The sequence below is a fragment of the Saimiri boliviensis genome, chromosome 5, assembly GCF_048565385.1.
Source record: "Saimiri boliviensis isolate mSaiBol1 chromosome 5, mSaiBol1.pri, whole genome shotgun sequence".
NCBI classification, from domain to species: Eukaryota; Metazoa; Chordata; class Mammalia; order Primates; family Cebidae; genus Saimiri; species Saimiri boliviensis.
Genome location: NC_133453.1, coordinates 102867414 through 102891760, shown reverse-complemented (window position 1 = coordinate 102891760; position 24347 = coordinate 102867414). Strand labels below are relative to the sequence as shown.

At 39.4% G+C, this 24347-nt stretch overlaps 1 protein-coding gene and 1 pseudogene across 9 annotated transcripts in view; one reads left to right on the top strand and one right to left on the bottom strand.

Moving 5' to 3' along the window:
- R3HDM1 (R3H domain containing 1) overlaps positions 1-24347 on the top strand; it is a 123079-nt gene that overhangs the window by 79737 nt on the left and 18995 nt on the right. The window lies entirely within an intron of this gene.
- Positions 21442-22803, bottom strand: LOC101045827 (rab-like protein 3 pseudogene; annotated as a pseudogene).

The following is a 24347-nucleotide window of genomic DNA, read 5'->3' as shown; positions in this document are numbered from 1 at the left end:
TGTCAATCTGAACTATATCTTTACCAAGTTTCACTTCTCTGATTATTAAGAATGAAGTTACTAACACCTAGCTTAGAGAAATAAAATGTAGTAAGAAGTAAAATTTCGATTATGCAAGATTAGTTCAAGAGATGTGTTGTACAAGACTGTGTCTACAGATAAATATTTTATTATACACTTAAAACTCTGTGAGGCTAGATCTTGTTTTAAATGTTCTTACACCAAAAAAATACTTTTTAAACTGAGCAAACCAATATACTCTACAGCGTATCTACACTGTTAGCCTATGTATGATTTTGTAGCAGAATGAAGAAAGGTAATGTTGAAGGAATAAAATGCAAAAGAAAAAAGTTACTTTCACTGCTGAAACATTGCCTTTTCAGATCATTCATTTCTTTAGTGGATATAAAAGAGGGTTTTGTGTGTGTGTGTGTGTTTTTTAACCATTTTTGTAGTCGTGTTTATTAGCAAATTTATTAGTAAATTGATTTATTCACAAAAATTGTTAAAGGAGAAGCAAAGAGGGTGCCATAGCTATTTCATTTTTGTGAACTCACCAACATGAGTGATAACAGTAATACTTTGAATTTAAATTATTTAAGTAGGTACTTTCAAGGGATAGGAGAGAGAGGTAACTTCTCACGCAAAAAAACCTCTTTTTATGCGTAATTGATCACACAGAATATTTGTGGTACTTCCTCAGACTCTCAGTGAGGTTCTGTTGTTGAAAAATACCCGAAATACTTCTCTTATATCTGTGTTTTGTCTATTAAACAGACCTTCCTCTATATACCTTGTTTAGGTCTGTATGTTTATACATAGTCATTGTAGATAATTTGAAGTTTCAAGTGTTTGGTAACAAATCAGCTACAGTCTCAGCACCCAGAAATAATCACTGCTAAATTTTGATGTACTTCACCAAAGTCATTTTTCAGTGTGCATACATATATATAAACTATGTTAGCAATCAAATTTTTTAACATTTTATTTAATACTTTTTAAGAACTGCATTATTAATTTTTCTTTCAGGCTGAGGATGGTGGCTCATGCCTATCATCCCAGCACTTTGGGAGGCTGAGGCAAGGAGTTCGAGAGCTCAGGAGTTCGAGACCAGCCTGGGCAACATAGTGAAACCCCATCTCTACAAAAAATACAAGAATTAGCTGAGCATGGTGGCGCATTCCTATGTAATAGCTACTCAGGAGGCTGAGGTGGGACAATTGCTTGAGCCCAGGAAGTTGAGGCTGCAGTGCTCTGAGATCACACCATTGAACTCCAACAGAGAGAGCCCCTGTTTCCAAAAAAACAGAAGGAAAGAAAAAGTTTTTCTTTTAAAATTAAACCATATATAAGCTGGATGTGGTGGTAGGCACCTGTAATTCTAGCTACTTGGGAGGCTAACGCAGGAGAATTGCTTGGACTTCGGAGGCAGAGGCTGCAATGAGTCGATATGGTGCCACTGCACTCCAGCCTGGGCAACAAAGCAAGACTCCATCTCAAAAACAAATAAACCATATATAAATATTTGGAGTAAAGTAGTGAAATTCTGCCTCTCTAATCTATTGCCCTTTCTGGAAGGCAGTCACTATACATAAATATAATCACTATTTAGAGTCTTTGTTTTGAGATGGAGTCTCACTCTGTAGCCCAGGCTCAAGTGCAGTGGTGCGATCTCAGCTCACTGCAACCTCTGCCCCCTCAAGTTCAAGTGATTCTCCTGACTCAGTCTCCTAAGTAGCTGAGATTATAGGTGGCTGCCACCACACCTGGCTCATTTTTGTGTTTTCAGTGGTGGGGTTTCACTGTGTTGGCCGGGCTGGTCTTAAACTCCTGACCTCAGGTGATTTACCCGCCTCAGCCTCCCAAAGTCCTGTGATTACTGGTGGGAGCCACCACACCCAGCTGGGTTTTTTTTTCTAAGTGGAGATCAGTGTTGTTTTTGTTTGTGTCATTTAGAATCTTTTTATGAATGTTTTATTCTGCAACTTGCTTGTCTTATTAAACATTATGCTTGACCAGGTACAGTGGCTCATGCCTGTAATCTCAGCAGGTGGATCACCTGAGGTCAGGAGTTCTAGACCACCCTGGCCAACATGACGAAACCCCGTCTCTACTAAAAACTACAAAAATGAACTGGGCATGGTGGCACATGGTTATATTCCAAGCTACTCAGGAGGCTGAGGCAGGAGAATCGTTTGAACCCAGGAGGCAGAGGTTGCAGTGAGCCAAGATCATGCCATTACACTCCAGCCTGGGCGACAGAACAAGACTGAATCTCAAAAATAAAAATAAATGAACATTTTGCTTAAAATTTTTTCCATAGAGCATCTGCATTTTAGGTTAGAATAGAGAGAAGTTAGCTTGAGTAAGAACCTCAAATTTGTATTGAGACTCTTAAAAACAAACCAAAAAATTAGTCCAGTAGCAGTCTTTGAAGTGAACTTGAAGTGGGAAGAACCCCCAGGCAGAAGGGTATCGTATTATGTGCATCAAGTGGTGGCATTCTCAGCTGTGGTGGTAGCAGTAGGAAGGGAATTAATCTGGTGTGTACTTTGAAAGAAGAAACTAATATTTTATGTTATTTTAAGTGAGGATTAAAGAAAGATTTGAGATTTCTTAATGGGTAATGCCTCACTAGCAATAATACATGTTGGGATTGAAAATGAGTATAACTGCTATTTGAATATTATTTACTTTAAAATACCTACTAGATCTAATGTCAGCAAACTTTTTCTGAAACAGGCCAAATAGGAAATATTTGAGGCTTTGTAAGCCAAGATACAGAATTGTGGGTTCTATTTAGGTATTTAATAACAAGGGGGAAAATAAGTTTTCACAAATTTTTAAAGATAAAATTCAAAAAATAATGAGCACAATGGATTTATTTTGAGTGGTAGATAATATTTTACTTAATTGGGGTTCAGAGTTAGTGTTCTCTGTCATCAAGTAGATTTCCAATGTTCATCTGTAAAAACCGTTCTTAGCTTGCAGGCAGTACAGAAGCAAGCAGTGGGCTGGGTTTCGCCTATAGGCCATAGTTTGCCAACTTGACGGTTGATAGCCAGCAAATAAAAGACCAAGATGCAGTGGTCACAAATGAAGACCAACGACATAGGAGAAAGGAATGTGGAACTCAGCATACAAGGAGACTTCAGAGATTAACAGTCAGGTGTTGGGGGTAGGGGAGGAGGAGAGATGAAGACCATAAAGGGGGAAAAAAAAATTAGCTGTACCAGAAGAGGTCATTTGTAATCTTGGAGATAGTATGTGGTAAAGTAAGTTTGGATGGTTCATGAATTATGGTGGACAAAATGTCATAGTATTTATTCAATAAGAGGAAAGATGTAACTACTTTGAAAATTAGAAGAGAAAGACCTCGTATAAAAGAGAAAAGAATTTTTAGGCCAGGTGCAGTGGTTCACGCCTGTAATCCCAGCACTCTGGGAGGCTGAGGCATGCAGATCAGCTGAGGTTAGGAGTTCAAGACCAGCCTGGCCAACATGTCTCTTCTAAAAATACAGAATTAGCCAGGCGTGGTGGCACCTCCCTATAATCCCAGCTACTGGGGAGGCTGAGACAGGAGAATTGCTTGAACCTGGGAGGCAGAGGTTGTAGTGAGCTGAGATGGCGCCATTGCATTTCAGCCTGGGGACAAGAGTGAAACTCTGTCTCAAAAAAAAAAAAAAAAAAAAAAAGAATTTTAAAAAAATTTAATATGAAAGAAAAAGGAATGAGTCTCTAAATCTTCCCTGCCTACTTTTGAATTACTCTTCAGTTTACATATTTGCAGCTTTTATTCCTCAAGTAAATTTTAAGCTTTTCCAAATTGTTTTTAAAAATCCACAGTGCCTTTTTTTACTGCCTAAGGTTTTGAATGCCTGTTGCCAAACTTGCTGTTTTAGATATTTCTTGAGGCCACAAACAACCTATACAACAAGCAATCCCCTGAGGTAGGCCAACCCAACTTACAAAGTAGAAGAAGTATGTGTTAGAAGTGTCCCTCTAGCATATCCTGTATATTTTATTTTTTGAATAATTTCCAAGTCTTGGGAGTGTGCTGACTTTGGTATTTTACTTGGTGTCAGGGCCAATAGGAGGGATATTGAAGAAAGAGTCTTTAAAACTTGCATCCTCCTGACTTCTGTTTTTAACCTAAGTGGAGTAACAGAAACTGATTTTCTCCTCCTACCTTGACCAAAAAGCCAGAAAATTATGTGAAACAATAGTTTCTAAATATTGGACATTGGAGAGTGAAGGATAGTAAACCCTGAGTGGGAGAAACAAAAGAAGTCAGTCTCAGGATTGCCCCAGCTTAGTGCCTCTACCCTCCCCTCTCTCCAAAAAAAGTTTCCCAGCCACAGCTCAGGTAGGGGGAACCCAAGCAGAGTCTCTGAGTTAGGAAATGGAGTTGGGACTTAAGGAAGCCAAGGTAGCTGGAGTCCACAGGGCAGAGTGCTGAAGAGGAGAGCTCTAGAGATCTCTGGAGGGACCTCCTTTGAGTCTTAGTTGAATAGATTCGTGCATATGTTTGCAAAAACTACCTGAGCCCAGGAAAAGTACCACTCAAAAGGAGCAGACATAAACAATCCCTGGAACTCACCCAAGGACAGTAATCATTTGTAGTCCTACCAGCCAGTGTCAAAACTGCATAATATCTGAAGCATCAAGTAGAGGACTTAAAAGGACACTATCTCAATGTGGAGGGAAATTGATCTTAGACTAAAAGCTGCTGTTTGGCTCTAAGCTTCCTGTTGCCCCATCACCAAAAGAAATTAAAAAGAAAAGGATGCTGTGGTCCTGCCTAAAAATCATAAAAGAAAAACCCAAAAGAATTAAATTGTTTCCAGACAACTTAACTGTGGTCCAGAACAAAGCTCAAAAATACTATTAAAAATTGCAAGAGTGGCCGGGCGCGGTGGCTCAAGCCTGTAATCCCAGCACTTTGGGAGGCCGAGGCGGGTGGATCACGAGGTCAAGAGATCGAGACCATCCTGGTCAACATGGTGAAACCCCATCTCTACTAAAAATACAAAAAATTAGCTGGGCATGGTGGCGCATGCCTGTAATCCCAGCTACTCAGGAGGTTGAGGCAGGAGAATTGCCTGAACCCAGGAGGCGGATGTTGCGGTGAGCCGAGATCGCGCCATTGCACTCCAGCCTGGGCAACAAGAGCGAAACTCCGTCTCAAAAAAAAAAAAAATTGCAAGAGTATCCAACACCCAACAAGGCTAAAGTCACAATGTAGTCTTGACTCCAATCAGAAATTATCTGTCTCCAATCAAAAATTCCTGATAATGCAGAGAATCAGGAAACTAAGTCTAATAGTGAGGAGAAAAATCAGTGAGTTGAAACTGTGAAACAATGCCAGTGTAAAAATCAGAGAGGGAAAATGATAAACAAAGCATCATTGCTCTTAAGAGGCCGAATTCATGTGTAATTGGCATCCTCAAAAGAGAGAAAAGGGAACAAAAAATACTTGAATAAGTGATGGTTGAAGTTTTTCAAAATTTGATGAAAATTATAAACCCGCAGATCCAACAAGCTCAGCAAAGTCCAAGCAAAAGAAATGTGAAGAAAACGTCTTAAAACGTTATAAAGAGAAAATCTTAAAAGCAGCCAGAGGGGAAAAAAGTCATTGCATACCGAGGAACACAGTTAAGAATGTCAGCAGACTTAAAAGCAGTACAAGCCAGAAGACATTGGAGCAACATCTTTATTTGAAGAAGTGAAACAAAGAAAACTTGCATTCTATACCCATAAAAATATTTTTCAGAAACAGAGTTTCAAACACGCAAAAGCTGAATTACTTGCCAGCCAACCCGAACTGTGAGAACTGTTAAAGCAAGTTTTCAGACAGAAGGAAAGTGATACCAAATGGAAATTGGTGGTACACAAAAAAATACAAATAGAAGGTAAGCAATATACAGGCTTAAAAAACAAATATATTTTTGTCCTTCTGACAAAGGACTTGTGCGTATAATATATCTGGAACTCTCAAACCAACTACCTGGGGAAACTGTTTTAAACATGAAACACTTCTACCATATAACCCCACTTTCAGGTATTTAAGAGAAATGAATACTGGAAGCAACCCAAATGTTTAGCTACAGGTGAATGGATAAACAAACTATGGTGTATTCATCAGTGGAATACTACTTAGCAATAAAAAGGATGACCTATTGATAAAGCAACATGATGAATTTCATAATTATCCTGAGTGACCAAAAAAAAGGGAGGGACAGGCCAAAAAATAGTATATAAACCATATTATTTCATTGATATTAAATTATAGAAATGCAACCTAATCTCTGTTGACAGCAGACAGATCAGTGGTTACCTGGAGCCAGGAGGCTGGGAAGAGTTTATAGGGAAGAGGGAAAGGTGGGACTACAAAGAGGCACAAGGCAACTTTGGGGGTTGGTGAGGTTTCATGATGCATATATACATAAAAACTCATCAACTTATATACTTTATGTGCAGTTTATTTTCTATAAATTATACCTCAGTAAAACTATAAAATAGTCTCAGAATTTTTTTTAGAGGCTGGTTCTTGCTGTCACTTAGGCCAAGAGTGCAGTGGTGTGATCCTTGCTCACTGAGGCCTCAACGTCCTGGGCTAAAGCAGTCCTCCTGCCTCAGCCTCTAAGTAGCTAGGACTACAGGAGCACACCACCATACGCAGCTAATTTTTTAGTTTTTTTAACATAGGATCTCGCTATATTACCCTGCTGGTGTCGAACTCTTGATCCTCCCACCGCAGTCTCCCAAACTGCTGGGTTTACACATGTGAGCCACTTTGCCTAGCCTTCTTTTCTAATAGTTTAAACAAAGACTAGTTTTAGATAAAGTGAAAAGAAATACTGTAAAACTAACAAATCATTAAAAACAAGAGTAAGAATTTGTAAGGAAAGATAAATCACAGGGCATTTAATGGAGTGATAAAGGTAGACTCTGATTAACTATTATAAAACCTGTTACAAAGTCATATTGAAATGAATGTTAAAATTTAATCCAAAACATTTTTTTAAAAAAGCAAATGACTAAAAATAACTCCTTTCCACCAGAGGTGAGAGTTTGGGGGGCGGTGGGGAAAGAAAGTCCAAATAACTACTTTGGACCAGCCTGACTGACATGGTGAAGCCCATCTTTACTAAAAATACAAAAGATTAGCTGGACATGGTGGCGTACTCCTGTAATCCTGATAAAATACATGTAAAACTTTTAGCCCAAAACCATCTTGTGATGCAGAAGGTTTGTGCTTCCTGTGATTTATGTCTTAGATGTCAGAAAACTACAGCCCACAATCTTAAGAATGTTTTTTAAATTTTTAAAGGATTATTATTTTTTAACTCAAGTGACCATATGTTCCTTAGGGCTAAAATATATACCAGCTGACTTGCAGAAAAAGTTTGCCAGCATCTGCCTTTAAAAAAAACCTTGACACGGCCAGGCGCGGTGGCTCACGCCTGTAATCCCAGCACTTTGGGAGGCCCAGGCGGGTGGATCACAAGGTCAAGAGATCGAGACCATCCTGGTCAACATGGTGAAACCCCATCTCTACTAAAAATACAAAAAATTAGCTGGGCATGGTGGCACGTGCCTGTAATCCCAGCTACTCAGGAGGCTGAGGCAGGAGAATTGCTTGAACCCAGGAGGTGGAGGTTGCGGTGAGCCGAGATCGCGCCATTGCACTCCAGCCTGGGTAACAAGAGCAAAACTCCGTCTCAAAAAAAAAAAAAGAAATAAATAAAAAGCAGGTAAGTGCTGGCCAGATGCAGTGAGTCACACCTTTATTTCCAGCACTAAAGGAGGCCAAGGTGAGCAGATCAGTTGAGGCCAGGAGTTTGAGACCAGCCTGACCAACATAGCTGGGCGTGGGGGAGCACACACATAATCCCAGCTACTCAGGAGACTGAGGCATGAGAATCACTTGAACTTGGGAGGCGGAAATTGTAGTGAGCTGAGATGGTGCCACTGCACTCCAGCCTGGGTGACACAGTTAAACTCTGTCTCAAAAAAAAAAAAAAAAGCAAGTAAGTGCTTATCACAAAACTGTGGTATAAAAGGGCTCTGATCAGTTAGAGGCATGCATAAGGTGGGAAGATAGGGATACTTCTAAGATACTAGCAATGTTCTGTTTCCCAGTATGAATGAAGTTACATAGATACTTTATTATTATAATTATTTAAACTAGAATATATGTCTAAGTACTCTGTATTAGTCTGTTCTTGCACTGCTTATAAAGAAATGCCTGAGACTCAGTAATATATAAAGAAAAGAGGTTTAATTGGCTTATGGTCCACAGGCTACACAGGATAGTGACTTCTGGGGAAGGCTCAGGAAACTTCAATCATGGCAGAAGGCAATAGGGAAGCAGGCGTGTCTTAACCTGGCTGGAGCACGAGGAAGAGAAGAGTGAGGGGAGTGCCACACACTTTTTACCACGTCTCACGAGAACTTATCACTGTACAGTATCAAGGGAACTGATGGTAAACCATTAGAAACCACCTCCATGATCCAGTCACCTCCCAGTAGGCCCCACCTCCAACACTGGCAATTACATTTTGAATGAGATTTGAGTGGGGACACACATCCAAACAATATTATACTCATATATATAAGATACAGATTCCAAACCCCAAAAAATAATAAAATCATTTGAAGAGAGACTTAAATATGAAGAAGACTTTAGTAGAAAAAAACTAAGAGAATGGAAGAGAGGAATTGAAAACAATAAATAGAGACAGTCTTTGAGGAGAATTGCTTTCATAAGGATGAGCATTGAATTGGGTTCATATATGGAGAGGATGAGGTCAAGGCAGAGGATCCTTTTTTAATTGAAAGATGTATGTGTTTGTATGCTGTATGGAAAGGCTTAGTAGATACAGAAGATTTGCCAGTACAAGAGAGAGGAGAGAGTTGTAAGATCCCCAGGGAGGGTGAAAGCAACCACAAAAATGGAAAAAGGTTAGCCTTAGATAACAGTGCAGAGGATTCATGGACAGTAAATGAGGACAAGGAGAGTATAAGGATACAGATATGGACGAGTGGGTAGATGTGGCAGAGAGAGAAATTGTCTTCTGATTGCTTTTCTTGGTTAATTAGGAGTCAAGATATGAAGTACATTATCAAAGTAGATGAATGTTTTGAAGTTTTGTAAATATAAAAATCGACTAAAATGATACTAAGATTAATATCCAAAGGAAAGAAGCAAGACATGGGAGAAATGTGACAAGTATGTGTAATAAAACCTTATTATATAGAACATTTTTGGCCGGGCACGGTGGCTCAAGCTTGTAATCCCAGCACTTTGGGAGGCCGAGGCGGGTGGATCACGAGGTCGAGAGATCGAGACCATCCTGGTCAACATGGTGAAACCCCGTCTCTACTAAAATACAAAAAATTAGCTGGGCATGGTGGCACGTGCCTGTAATCCCAGCTACTCAGGAGGCTGAGGCAGGAGAATTGCCTGAACCCGGGAGGCGGAGGTTGCGGTGAGCCGAGATCGCGCCATTGCACTCCAGCCTGGGTAACAAGAGCAAAACTCCATCTCAAAAAAAAAAAAAAAAAAAAAAAAAATATATATATATATATATATATATATAGAACATTTTTATCACTTCTCTATGTTCTAGGATGATAACAGTGAGACTACAAGTAAATAATCTGTAGAGATAAACTGGTATATCAAGCCCGTTTTTCTATAAATCAGTCAGGATATTTAACAAAATGCAAAATTGCTGTACTTTTAAATGCTACCTCTAAAATTTTATTACAAAGATGATCCACCCCAGAATTTAAATTTTGGCTAAGCAAATTCTAACAGTGCTATTATTAGCATAAGAATCCAACTGAAAAAAAAAAAAAAACAAAAGAAATATGGAGTAACCTAGCAACCTTTGAATAGTTTAAATTTTCCTCTCCATTTATTTTTCTGCTTAAGTGTTTAAGTCAAAGTGAGATTTGCTTAGTTGTCACAGTTTCTCAGATAGTGGGACCCATGAGTTTTAAAGGTGTTTATTCTGTGTTAATTGCTCTAGTATCTTTAATTCAGAAGAATAAATGTCTGATACTTAAGCTACTATAGTTCACAAATGGATTATGTTGATTACTTATAGCATTTTCAATGAATAGAGCACATGTCTATTAAGTTCAGGAAGCTTACTTAACTGTCATTGGCGACAAGACATCAAATGGTTTAAAAGGCAGAAAACCCAATGAGTTAACACACCTTGACAACTGTTCATAAATTTTCAATGAAATTGTCTCTAGTAGCCACTAAAGCTCTAGCAGATGTATGGCCTGCTTTTTAAATGAATCAGTTATTGCTTGAGAAGAATATACTTGTTCCTATTCTCCCATCTAAAAAATGATAATTTGAAATAGTCATGAAATATTTACAAAAACATAAAGAGAAAAAAGACACATGATGGCAATATATTTTCATGTGGAATTTTCCATGCTATTAATTTTCCTAAGTCTTGACCTTTTTGTGGGTTGTTTCATATAATAGGACTTTGTAAATACCTTTCATATACAGTAGTCCCCCTTATCCACAGGGTATATGTTCCAGGACCTCCCAGTGAATGCCTGAAACCCAGGCATTGAATTGAACCCTGTATGTACTTTGTTTTTTCCTATACATACATGCCTCTGATAAAGTTTAATTTATATATTAGGCACAGTGATAGATCTAAAAATAGCTAATAATACAGCAATGATAATATACTGTAATAAAAGTTATATGAATGTGCTCTCTCAAAATATCATACTGTAGGCCAGGCACAGTGGCTCATGCCTGTGATTCCAAAACTTTGGGAAGCCGAAGCGGAAGAATCACTTGAAGCAATAGTTTCAGCCTTAGTCAGCATAACATGACCTCATCTCTACCAAAAAACTATAAAGATTAGCCAGGTGTAGTGGTATGTGCCTGTAGTCCTAGCTACTTGGGAGATTGACATGGGAGGATCACTTGAGCCCAGGAATTCAAGGTTACAGTGAACTACGGTCTTAACACTGCACAGAGCGAGACCCTATCTCCAAAACATAAGTGTATACACATATATACATATAAATGTATTGTACTCATCCTTGTGGTGATGTGAGATGACTAAATGCCTATGTGATGAGATGAGATGAATGATGTAGGCATTGTGACCTCATACTGTTTGGCTACTACTGACTTTCCAACAATATGTCAGGAAGAGGATCATTTGCTTCAGGGGATCCTAGATCATCAAGTTGTGATAGTGTTGATAGCTGGATGTTAGGAGCAAACAATGTCCATGACTAACAGGTAGGCACATGAATATGCTGGACAGAGGGATGATTCACATCTTGGACAGAACACTGTGAGATTTCTTCATGCTACTCATAATGACATGCAATTTAAAACTTATGAAGTGTTTTTCCTGAAATTTTTCTTTTACTACTTTTGGACCATGGTTGACTAAGGGTAACTGAAACCAAAGAAAGCAAAACCACAGTTAAGGGGTGACTATTGTATGCACCATTTTTATTCATTCTGCTATATTCTTAATCTTGTTTTTCAACCGCTCTATAGAGATAACAATTTATATACTTTATAATTCACTCACTTAAAATGTACATTTTGGTGGTTATTAGTATGTTTACACATGTGCAACCATCACCATGGTCAATTTTAAAACATTTTCATCACCCTCAAAAAGAAACCCTGAGGTGGAAGCAGCTCAAGTGTCTATCAACAGATGAATAGATAAAGAAAATGTGGTATATACGTACAGTGGCTTGAGCCAAGAGTTTGAGATTGCAGTGAGCTATGATTGCAGCACTGCACTCCACACTGAACGACAGAGCAAGACCTTGTCTCAGGAAAGGGAAAAAAAAAAAAAATGCTGAGTGCAGTGGCTCGCGTTGGTAATACTAGCACTTTGGGAAGCCAAGGTGGGCAGATGACCTGAGGTCAGGAGTTCAAGACCAGCCTGACCAACGTGCTAAAACTCCATCTGTACTAACAATACAAAAAAAATAGCCAGTGATGGTTGTGCCTGTAATCCCAGCTACTCAGGGGGCTGAGGCAAGAGAATCACTTGAACCTGGGAGGTGGAGGTTGCAGTGAGCCAAGATCACACCACTGCGGGATTCCTGACTCAAAAAACAAAACAAAAACATACAGAGATCTCAGTCCAGGAACAGACTTAAGAAGTGGCAAAAAGAGAGCAGCATGGAATCAACTATACTAAAACTGAAATTATTGTTTAGCAGGTGTTTTCTATCACTTCATGGAGCCACTAAAGTGATGTAACCGGCAGATCTGCTAATATGCTGTTTGATAATGGCTGGTTCATCTTGATAGGCTGGTCAGAATATGGCCTGCCTCAAAATCAGTCATTCACCAAGAGCATCAGAGACATCTTTGTGATGAATTGTGTTTTTATCTACCCTCCAATTTCTCAAGCCAAAGGTATCTTTTCTATTAAATATATAATGCAGACTCTTTTTTTAGGTTGCATACAAGTACTTGTGTAGGTACTTGAAAAGTTCAGAGCTCCTTTTTAAGGACTATATTAGCCCTTCTTGCAGGTACTTCTGCATCCTACCAGCCCAGGCTGGAATGCAGAGGTGTGATCTCAGCTCACTGCAATCTCTGCCTCCTGGACTCAAGCACTTCTGCCTCAGCCTCCCAGGTAACTGGATTACAGGCACCCACTACCACACCTAGCTAATTTTCGTATTTTTAGTAGAGGTGGGGTTTCACCTTGCTGACCAGGCTGGTCTCAAATTCCTGACCTCAAGTGATCCGCCCACCTCGGCCTCCCAAAGTGCTGGGATTACAGGTGTGAGCCACTGTGCCCAACCAAATTGAAGGTTTATATTGCAGAATAACAGCATAAACATCTTCAGATGACCATTCTCTGACATATGAAGATTTCTGAATCAGATTCAGACTGTTTCATTGAAATTAACTTTCTACTCTAGCATTTAAAAGCTAAACTTTTTTAGTTTTCAAAAAGCATTTTTAAATTGTGAAATGTATGCATAATTTTTTAGAAAATGCCAAAAAAAATGATCAGGAATCATTCACAGTCCCATAACTTTAAATTGACCACAGTCAGCATGTTAATACTTTTCTCACTCTTTCTGCTTTTCTTATATAGGTTTTTTTTTTTTTAGATGAAATATATATTTTGAGACAAAGTCTTGCTCTGTGGCCCAGGGTGGAGTAGAGTGGTGCCATCTTGGCTCAGTGCAACCTCTGCCTTCTGGGTTCAAGTTATTCTCCTGCCTCAGCCTCCCAATTAGCTGGGACTACAGGAATGCACCACCATCTTGCTAATTTTTGTATTCTTAGTAGAGATGGGGTTTCACCATGTTGGCCAGGCTAGTCTCAAACTCCTGACTTCAAGTGATCTGCCTGCCTCAGCTTCCCTAAGTGCTGGGATTACAGACATTAGCCACCACATCCAGCCTCTTACATAGTTTTAATATAGTTGAGATCTTAATGTATATATTTCACTTATTGAGCATAGTCATTTTTTCATCCCATTCAAAATTTCTTCATTAATATAATTTACTGATTATACTGTTACATTTTATAAATATACAATAATATACCCTACTGCAGAACATTTAGGTCATATCTTTTTACTTTATTGAGTCATCTTGTAAGCAATTTTAATTCCTCCCTTGGCATGTGTCCATAGAAAGGAATCGATAGGTCAAAGGATATGACTGTTTTTAAGGTCCTTGGTATATTTTGCCAAAATCTTTGATTCACAGCCCCAATATATACTGACTCTGCTTTATTCTTTTCACATTTCATGAATGGCAGTACATATTAATTTGGCTCTGTGATTATTAATGTTAAGTTTTACATTTTTATGTTTGTCTGTTTATACTTTGTTTTGGCCAAATCTTTCTTCATAGTTGGTAAGACAGGTGTTAATTGCATGTTTATTGATGAAAGAGCTGAAGTTCAAATAACATGTTCATACTCACATAATGAATAGTAATAGATTGGAACTCAGCCTCATGCTTCCTTCTGACACCCAAATACATGGTGCTTTGCCCTACGTTAAGTTTTAAATGTCAAAGGCATTAAAATAGCAATGTACTATCACTTGAATTTGCAGGATCTAGTGAATGTATCTTAATATCAAGCATTGATTTCTACTTTCTATCAAATAGATTACCATGATCTAATCAAAATAGCATCAGCACTGCCCTGTAAAAAGCCAGTTTTAAGCATTCATAAAGAGTCATATGACATAAATTTTTCAGGCTAGGTGCAATAGCTCATGCCTATAATCCCAGTATTTTGAGAGGCCAAGGTGGGAGGATTGCCTGAGCCCAGGAGTTCATGACCATCCTGAGCAACATAGTGATTCCCCCTCTGTACCAAAATTGTAAATATTAGCCAGGTGTGGCGGCCGCTGGTAGTCTAGCTACTCGGGAGGTTGAGGCAGGAGGATCACTTGAGCCCAAGAGTTCAGTGCTTCAGTAACCTATGATAACACCACTGCACTCCAGCCTGAGGAACAGAGTGAGACCTTGTCTGTACAAAAAACAAAATCATACTTTGGTAAAGTAATTTTCTGACTTTAAAAATGCATTATATGTTTGTCATTTTTTTTTTTTTATCATGGCTTCGATTCCAAAACCTGGTCAGAATAGAGAAAGCATTAACTGGAGAGAAGGGGAATCTCTGAATTATCCTATATAGGAATAAGATGAGCACTGTAAAAACCTCAGACAAAACCTGTGAGATATCCTATAATGTCTTTCATCAGTCTCCAGTAATCCTACAGAAGCATTTCACAGCAGTTTGCCTTACACAGAGAAAAGGCAGCTCCTAAGTAGTTAGGAAAAAATATTGGTAATAGTTTTTGTTGCAGTGGACTTAATACATTTGAAAGTGGATATTTTGATTCATTTCAATGTACATGTTCATAATTTTATGTCAGGACTTATCAAGAAGTTTGGGAATAAATGAGATTCTTTGAGATTGATGTTTTTTTCTGTTAAAGTGTAGAATATCAACTTTGAATGACTAGGCCTGGTGCTTTACTTTGAAAATCCCCTTCTTTTTCTCCTGTCTTCCAAAGGAGAAGCATGTGAAATTACTACAGAGCTGATTCCTCTTTGGTATAATGTATCCATATTTTTAAAGAGAGAGTGTAAAGACTGACTTCTATGCTTTTCTTTTTTCTGAAGTGTTTAAGTGATTTAAGAGGGTGTCTCATTGCGTAGTCTATGTCCCTTGAATTATCTATATGTCTCAGAAGATTAATAGAGGCCTGGAACTCAGTCACATAATTCTAAAACTTGATTCTTACTCTTTTACCTAATGGGTAATCTAGTGCTAGAAAACGGTTTTACACTAACTGTACTAAAACACACCAGAGTGGTAAAATGGAATCGCAGTTTGTAGTTTAGTAGAGTATGAGATAAATTGCTCACCTCAGTGACCGGAGTGTTCTCTTCCCTTTGCATGATGGCTTGCTTTCACCCACGTATCTCAGACCTTAGCAAACAAGATCAGAGTGAGGGGCATGGCCCAGGAGAGCTGTTGACATGGGTTAGTACAGAGCCTAAAACACCTTCCACCTGTGGGGACCTTTCTGTTTTCCTCAATATCAGCACATTTGCAGACCATATCTTTCCTCTTTCTTTTTTTGAGACAAGGTCTCATTCTGTTGCTCAGGCTAGAAAGAAGGGTCGCGGTCTCAGCTCACTGCAACCTCTGCCTCCCAGATTCAAGAGATTCTCCTGCCTCTACCTCCCAAGTAGCTGGGATTACAGGCGTGTGCTACCACACCCAGCTGATTGTTGTATTTTTAGTAGAGACGGAGTTTCACTGTCTTGGCCAGGCAGGTCTCAAACTCCTGACATCATGATCCACTCGCCTCGACCTCCCAAAGTGCTGGAATTACAGGCATGAGCCACCATGCCTGGCCTACAGACCATCTCTTAAGTTTTTATTTTCACAGGTAGCTAATACTTAAATAATGCATTCCAATCATAATTAACATAAATTTCAGAAAGTACTGTTTTTTCACTTATGATCCAAAATCACTTTCTATTAAATCTTCGCTGGCCGGGTGCAGTGGCTCAAGCCTGTAATCCCAGCATTTTGGGAGGCCGAGGCGGGTGGATCATGAGGTCAAGAGATTGAGACCATCCTGGTCAACATAGTGAAACCCCGTCTCTACTAAAAATACAAAAAATTAGCTGGGCATGGTGGCGCGTGCCTATAATCCCAGCTACTCAGGCAGCTGAGGCAGGAGAATTGCCTGAACCCAGGAGGCGGAGGTTGCGGTGAGCCGAGATCGCGCCATTGCACTCCAGCCTGGGTAACCAGAGCGAAACTCCGTCTCAAAAAAAAAAAAAAATCTTCCCTTTATATTTCTTTCTTTTTCCCTTTTATTGAACCGCACTGAGTTACTGCCCCTAAAAAAAGCATAAAGCAGCTGGGCACAGTGGCTCACACTTGTAATCCCAGCACTTTAGGAGGCTGAGGCTGGCAGATCACAAGGTCAGGAGTCCGAGACTAGCCTGACCAACATGGTGAAACCCTGTCTCTACTAAAAGTACAAAAATTAGCTGGGCATGGTAGAGCATGCCTGTAATCCCAGCTACTGGGGAAGCTGGGCCAGGAGAATCACTTGAAGCCAGGAGACAGAGGTTGTGGTAAGCTGAGATCCTGCCACTGCACTCCAGCCTGGGCAACAGAGCGAGACTCTGTCTCAAAAAAAATTTTTTAAAGCATAAAGCTTTACTAATTCTAATTGTCAGCCTGAAAGACAGAATTGTTAACTTTTTATTATAAAAATTTTCAAACATATGTAAATGTAAACAGAAGTATTCTGAACCCATATATGCCCATCACCAATTATGTAATTACTAATCTGTTTTCTTTTTTTGTTGTTAATTATACTTCTTAAGTTCTGGACTACATGTCCCGATCTTGCAGGATTGTTGCACAGGTACACACCTGCCATGGTGGTTTGCTGCCTTCATCCCCCCATCACCTACCTCAGGCATTTCTTCCAATGTCATCCCTCTCCAACTTCTTCACCCCTGCTGTCCCTCCCCTAGCCCTCCACCCCTCAACAGGCCCCAGTGTATGATGCGCCCATCCCTGTGTCCATGTGTTCTCATTGTTCAACACCTACCTGCAAGTGAGAACATACAGCATTTGGTTTTCTGTTCTTGTGTCAGTTTGCTGAGAATGATGGTTTCCAGATTCATCCATGTCCCTACAAAGGACATGAGCTCATCTTTTTTATGGCTACATAGTTCTCCATGGTGTATGTGTGCCACATTTTCTTTATCCAATCTATCATCCATGGGCATTTGGGTTGGTTTCAGGTCTTTGCTGTTGTAAACAGTGCCACAAAGAACATACGTATGCTTGTGTCTTTATAATAGAACAATTTATAATCCTTTGGGTATATACCCAGTAACGGGATTGCTGGGTCAAATGGTATTTCTATTTCTAGATCCTGGAGGAACTGCCACACTGTCTTCCACAATGGTTGAACTAATTCACACTCCCACCAACAATGTAAAAGTGTTCCTTTTTCTCCACATCCTCTCCAGCATCTGTTGTCTTCGGATTTTTTAATGGATCACCATTCTAACTGGCGTGAGATGATATCTCAATGTGGTTTTGATTTGCATTCCTCTGATGACCAGTGATGATGAGCATTTTTTCATATGTTGGCTTTATAAATGTCTTCTTTTGAAAAGTGTCTGTTCATATCCTTGGCCCACTTTTGGATGGGGTTGTTTGTTTTTTTCTTGTACATCTGTTTTAGTTCTTTGTAGATGTTGGATATTAGCCCTTTGTCAGATGGGTAGACTGCAAAAATTTTTTTCCCATTCTGTTGGTTGCCAGTTCACTCTAATGATTGTTTCTTTTGCTGTGCAGAAGCTCGTAAGTTTAATTAGATCCCATTTGTCTATTTTGGGTTTTGCTGCCAATGCTTTTGGTGTTTTAGTCATGAAGTCCTTGCCTATGCCTATGTCCTGAATGGTATTGCCTAGGTTTTCTTCTAGGGTTTTCATAGTGTTAGGTCTTACGTTTAAATATTTGATCCGGCCAGGTGCAGTGGCTCATGCCTGTAATCCCAGCACTTTGGGAGGCCGAGGCGGGTGGATCACAAGGTCGAGAGATCGAGACCAACCTGGTCAACATGGTGAAACTCTGTCTCTACTAAAAATACAAAAAATTAGCTGGGCATGGTGGCGCGTGCCTATAATCCCAGCTACTCAGGAGGCTGAGGCAGGAGAATTGCCTGAACCCAGGAGGCGGAGGTTGCGGTGAGCCGAGATCGCGCCATTGCACTCCAGCCTGGGTAACAAGAGCAAAGCTCTGTCTCAAAAAAAAAAAAAAAAAAAAAATCTTTGATCCATCTGGAGTTAATTTTTATGTAAGGTGCAAGGAAGGGGTCCAGTTTCAGCTTTCTGCACATGGCTAGCCAGTTTTCCCAACATCATTTATTAAACAGGGAATCCTTTCCCTATTGCTTGTTTTTGTCAGGTTTGTCAAAGATCAGATGGTTGTAGATGTGTGGCATTACTTCTGAGGCCTCTGTTCTGTTCCATTGGTCTGTGTCTCTGTTATGATACCACTACCATGCTGTTTTGATTAATGTAGCCTTGTAGTATAGTTTGAAGTCAGGTAGCATGATGCCTCCAGCTTTGTTCTTTTTGCTTAGGATTGTCTTGTCTATGTGGGCTCTTTTTTAGTTCCATATGAAGTTTAAGGTGGTTTTTTCCAGTTCTGTGAAGAAGGTCAATGGTCGCTTGATGGGGATAGCATTAAAACTAATCTATTTTCATATAAATCTCCACCCCTTCTACCTCCAATATTAGTTTGAAATAAATCGCAGGTATCATAGTATTTCATATTCATGAGTATTTCAGTATAGGTATCCCTAAAGGATTTTTTTTTTTTAACGAGAAAAGCACACAAATTTATTTAAGTTTTATGTGACAGGAATCTTCATAAACGAAGATGCAAAGAAACAGGAAAACCTGTGTATTTTTATGTACAGTCTCATGCAGAAGTATAATCAGAGGACAAAAGGATATAATCTAACAATAATAAACTGTGGAGAACTCAGCAAGTCCTGTTTGTTCAGATTCTCCTTGGTGTCTATCTGTGAGGATAAAAGGTATCTCTGGAATAAAGGATTTATGATCTACTTTAGGGGAAGGTCACTTAGGTTTTATGGCCTGCTTCGGAAGGGAAGGTGTGAGAAACCTTGCTACTGCAGTTTTCTTAGATATCAGGGTGCAATATTTTGGGGTTGTATGCCCTGAATCCCATTAATATTAAGGGGGAGAGACTAGCTTAAATCTTTACTTGGATTCCAACTAAGTCATACCCACCCAAGGGGCAGAGGAGTGGTCATATATACACCTTCACATCTGGTCAGCTCCACAATGAGTCAGAAAATTGGTTAGAGATCTAAATCACAACAGAAAAAAAAAAATCTTTATTGCTACCAACTTGTCCCATCAAGAGAGTAAGATATACATATGTAAAGAGATAGAGTCATTCTGTCATCCAGGCTGCTGGAAGGCAGTGGTGCAATCATGAATCACTGCAGCCTCAAACTCCTAGGCTCATGTGATCCTCTCGCCTTGGTCGGGATTAAAGTGCTGGGATTAAAGGTGTGAGCCACAGCACCTGGCCAATTATACTTAAAAAAATATATTTTGACATGTATATTATCTAAAAGCATTTTTCACGAGTAGTTCTCCAGAAGTCCTAGCAAAAAGTATGCTTCAAAAACATTCTTTTTTTGAAGAACTCTAGCTAATAACAGTCTTTGAGTGAAAAGCCTTATTATGCTGCTGCTAATAACTGCAACAAATTTACCTTAGATTATTAAAAACTACTTTTTCTTAGAAAACTATAATTCAAGGAATCAGGCTTGGCTGCAGAAAGAAATGGAGTTGAGGAGTACTGTTAATTTTTCCAACTTGACCCTGGAACCATCAACAATGGTTTACTTTTTTGTTATTTATTTATTTTAGACGGATTCTTGCTTTGTCACCCAGGCTGGAGTGCAATGGTATGATCTCAACTTATTGCAACCTCCACCTCCCGGGTTCAAGTGATTCTCCTGCCTCAGCCTCCCAAATAGCTGAGATTACAGAGGTGTGCCATCAGGCCTGGCTAATTTTTGTATTTTTAGTAGAGACAGGGTTTCGCCATGTTGGTCTCGAACTCCTGACCTCAAGTGATCCACTCACCTTGGCCTCCCAAAGTGTTGGGATTACAGGCATGAGCCACTATGCTCAGTCTATTTTTATTTTTTATAAGATAGAAAATAAAAAGTTCAGGATAATTTTTTTTTAATTGAAAGAAAGAGAAAGCAGAAGGAAGGAAGGAGTTTTAATTTATTTTTTAAAGGAGAAATACAAAGAGCTTTAGTTGGTTTAAGTCTCTGTGAAACATTTGGTTTCTGCTTCCCAACTATACTGCCTATGCCACAACATACTGTGACCAATTCTACATACAACTCATGATTTGCATATCTCTTCTCTGTGTAGAAAAGAAACCAGGGATAGGTGCTTTCAAAGAGGAAGTAAAGAAAGGTTAGAGAATAGTCTAGCTGATGAAAGCTGATTTAAAAATCCTTTTCCAAATTCCCAAAACTGCCTTTCTAAAAGGACTCTCTAACATTCTTATTTTAATACCCTCTTGCAGCATACCTTGATTTCCAAGGTACTTCTGAAACCTAATTAAAATGGAATAGAAAGTGAATTCGGTGTTTTCTACCTAATTTTAAAATGAGAAACAAAAACTGTGTATTTATTATTATTATTTAAAAGTATGGAGCAAAATCAGGAGTACAGGGACCAGTACCAGAGCCAGCGAGAGTATATGGGTGATAAAGTGCTGAATAAATTGTTTTTAGAAATCAAGTTCATATGCTAAGGAAGAACTGGGGCAGAGAAGATTAAGCAAGCAAAAAGATGGGTTAAAAAAAGTAATATGAACTATTATGGACACACACACACACACACACACACACACACACACACACACACCCACCCCACCCCCAAAATGCTTTGAAGTGATTATGAAATCCAAGAATCCTAGTTCATAATTCATGTAAATGTGTTGCTGTGGAACTTATTTTTACTTCTCTCCATAAATAATTGTTGACACAAGAATAATATTCTCAGTTTTCTGACTATAGCTAAGGGACATTTCAGGAGTTGACTTTTCCTGAAAATAAAAAAAAAAAAAATGGAAAGGAGGCTGTAAATGTCTCTCACTGCCCTTGTGCAGGTCTTAGATTTTACCCTACCTATTTCCAAATAAAACAGCAAGAGACTGAAGACAGCTGCAACCTAAAGAATAAGGGAGCTGTCAGTTTTTCACATCATTTTACCAGAATTCTTTTTTTTTCTGGTATTGCTGTTCTCTATGTATTATTAATCTGTATTTATATTTAACTTCTAGCTATTAGTCCGCCTCTTCCAGCCACTGAGCCATTTGCAAAGGAGAGAAGAGGGAGACAGGGTTGCTATTATTAGACATTTCCGTGTGTGATGAGGGTAGAGAAAATTAAATAACACAATTTTGCATCTGAAAATGACAGAGATTGTTTGGGGTGGACAACTCAGGGCTGGTTAACAAGACCTTTCCCCTCAAGAAGGTAAAACAATAGAGATACATTTTTCAAGTACTTAAGCCTTCAGCAGTGAGTGTGGGAAAATTACAGACCCGTAAAAACCCTCCAGTTCTAGGCAAGAGTAAATTTTCTTTGCAGTGCACTGTCATTGCTCATTTACTGCATCATTTTGACAACATCTTATATTTTCACAAGGCTTTTACATATCTGTAAACAGGGACAGAAAGGTGAGGAATACAGAGAACAGGAACAAAGTTTGGACCTCCCATGTTGTCACTACCTTTCATTTTTCCATTAAAGGGTGAGGCTGAAGGGTAGCATTTTAAGGTGACTTTGTTAAATGGCTGTGATGGTAATAATTGACACAGCAAGAGGAAAGCTGTGAAAGACTGCCACTGCTTGCTCACTCTTCCAAGGACGAGTGTAACTCAGTCATAATGAAGGCTCTTTAATGTTCCTGCCCCAAACCTTTTCCGATCAGGAAAGCCTGGAATCTGATTACCTTCTCTTAAAAAGTATCTCTTCTCTATGACCTTATCAAAAAACCTACTGAGCTTGACAGCATTGGAAGAACCTGCAGCTAAGTACCGTGGATTTGTGCAATCCAAATTAATCTCTTCTGCATTGAAATCCTCAGCCAGGAAAGCAGTCCTAGTTAAAACTTCATGGCGCTTTGTTTCATGAATCTGGTCCAGTTTAGTCCCTATTACCAACAGCGGTATTTGGTAATCAGCAAACTGTTCTCGATCATAATCCCCATTTGTCACCAAGACTCCAGTTGGCACTGAATCCCTGTTGAGAGCTTCCAATGACCAACGATACAAGTTTTGGGAGGATTTCTTATTTGTTAAGTCGTGTACTAAAATAATACCATTTACAGAGTTGTAGAATACTGCTCTTGTGCTCTTCACGCTGCTGGCACTGCCCACAGAGCCTCCAACATCCCATAATTCTATGTAGTAGGTCTTCTCTTCTGGGGTTCCTTCTTTGTAATCATGAACTCTGACATCCACTGAGCAGCCCACAGTCCATGATGGATTTCCCAGCACTTGATTTTGGCATAGAAGATGGACTAATGAAGATTTCCCAACACCTGAGTCTCCCAACACCAGTACCTTCACTCGATCCAGAGAGGCCATCTTGCCACTGCCTTCTCTAGGTTAACCCCCTAAAGGATTTTTTTAAATCCCATGTAATTGTAATATCATTTTATATCTTAAAATATTGAGGTTAATTTATTAATTACATCAAATATCCAGTTAATATTTGTATTTCCTTCTACCGTACAAATATTGCTTCTTTTTTTTTTTTTTTTTTTTACTGGTTGTATCATCCTGGTGTCATTTAACATGTCTCCCTATATTCTCCGTAATGAAGTAGTTGTATATAATGTTTAATGCCATTATATGAGACACAGGTGCAAAAAGTTATTCCAACTAGATTCAGAGGTACTGTTTTTGTAAGAAGAGTTTTTAAAATGACAAAAAAGACTGTTAATAGGGTTTTAGATATAAATTATGTTTACCAATTACTCATGAATTCTTAGAAAGAATAAATAGTATCATTCTATGGTTTTTTAACTATTGTGAAAAAATTTGTTAGAGAAAACTTCAGAGATATATTTTGACAAACCCCATATTTATTGAGTCTCAAAGTCTGTTCAGGCCAGGCACAGTGGCTCATGCCTGTTAATTCCAGCACTTTGGGAAGCTGAGGCAGCTGGATCACTTGAAGTCAGACGTTCAAGACCATCCTGGCCAACATGGTATAAAACCCCATCTCTACTAAGAAATTAAAAAAAAAAAAAAAAAATTATCCAGGCATGATGCTGTGGGCCTGTAATCCCAACTACTTGGGTGGCTGAGACAGGAGAATCGCTTGAAGCCTGGAGACAGAGGTTGCAGTGAGCTGAGATTGCGTCACTGCACTCCAGCCTCAGTGACAGAGCAGGACTCGGTCTCCAAAAAAAAAAAAAAAAAGAGTGGCCAGGCGCGGTGGCTCAAGCCTATAGTCCCAGCACTTTGGGAGGCCAAGGCAGGTGGATCACAAGGTCAAGAGATCGAGACCATCCTGGTCAACATGGTGAAACCCCATCTCTACTAAAAATACAAAAAATTAGCTGGGCATGGTGGCGCGTGCCTGTAGTCCCAGCTACTCAGGAGGCTGAGGCAGAAGAATTGCCTGAACCCAGGAGGCGGAGGTTGCAGTGAGCCAAGATCGCGCCATTGCACTCTAGCCTGGGTAACAAGAGTGAAACTCTGTCTCAAAAAAAAAAAAAAGTGTTCAAAAATACAGCAGTAACTTTTTTTTTTCCCTGAGGCAGGGTCTCACTCTGTCACCCAGGCTGGAGTGCAGTAGCACGATCTCAGCTCACTGCAACCTCTGCCTCCCGGGTTTAAGCAATTCTCTGCCTCAGCCTCTTGAGTAGCTGGGATTACAGGGATGTGCTACCACACCCAACTGATTGTTGTATTTTTAGTAGAGATGGGTTTTCACCATGTTGGTCAGGCTGGTCTCGAACTCCTGACCTTGTGATCCGCCCACCTCAGCCTTCCAAAGTGCTGAAATTACAGGCGAGAGCCACTGCACCCAGCCTTACAGGAGTAACTTAATGGTTTCACACTAATAGCCTTTTATTTTTGAAAGTATTTTGTTAAACTATGTCAGAACATGTTCTGTTGTTTGTTGTTCTATTCTTCGTACTTT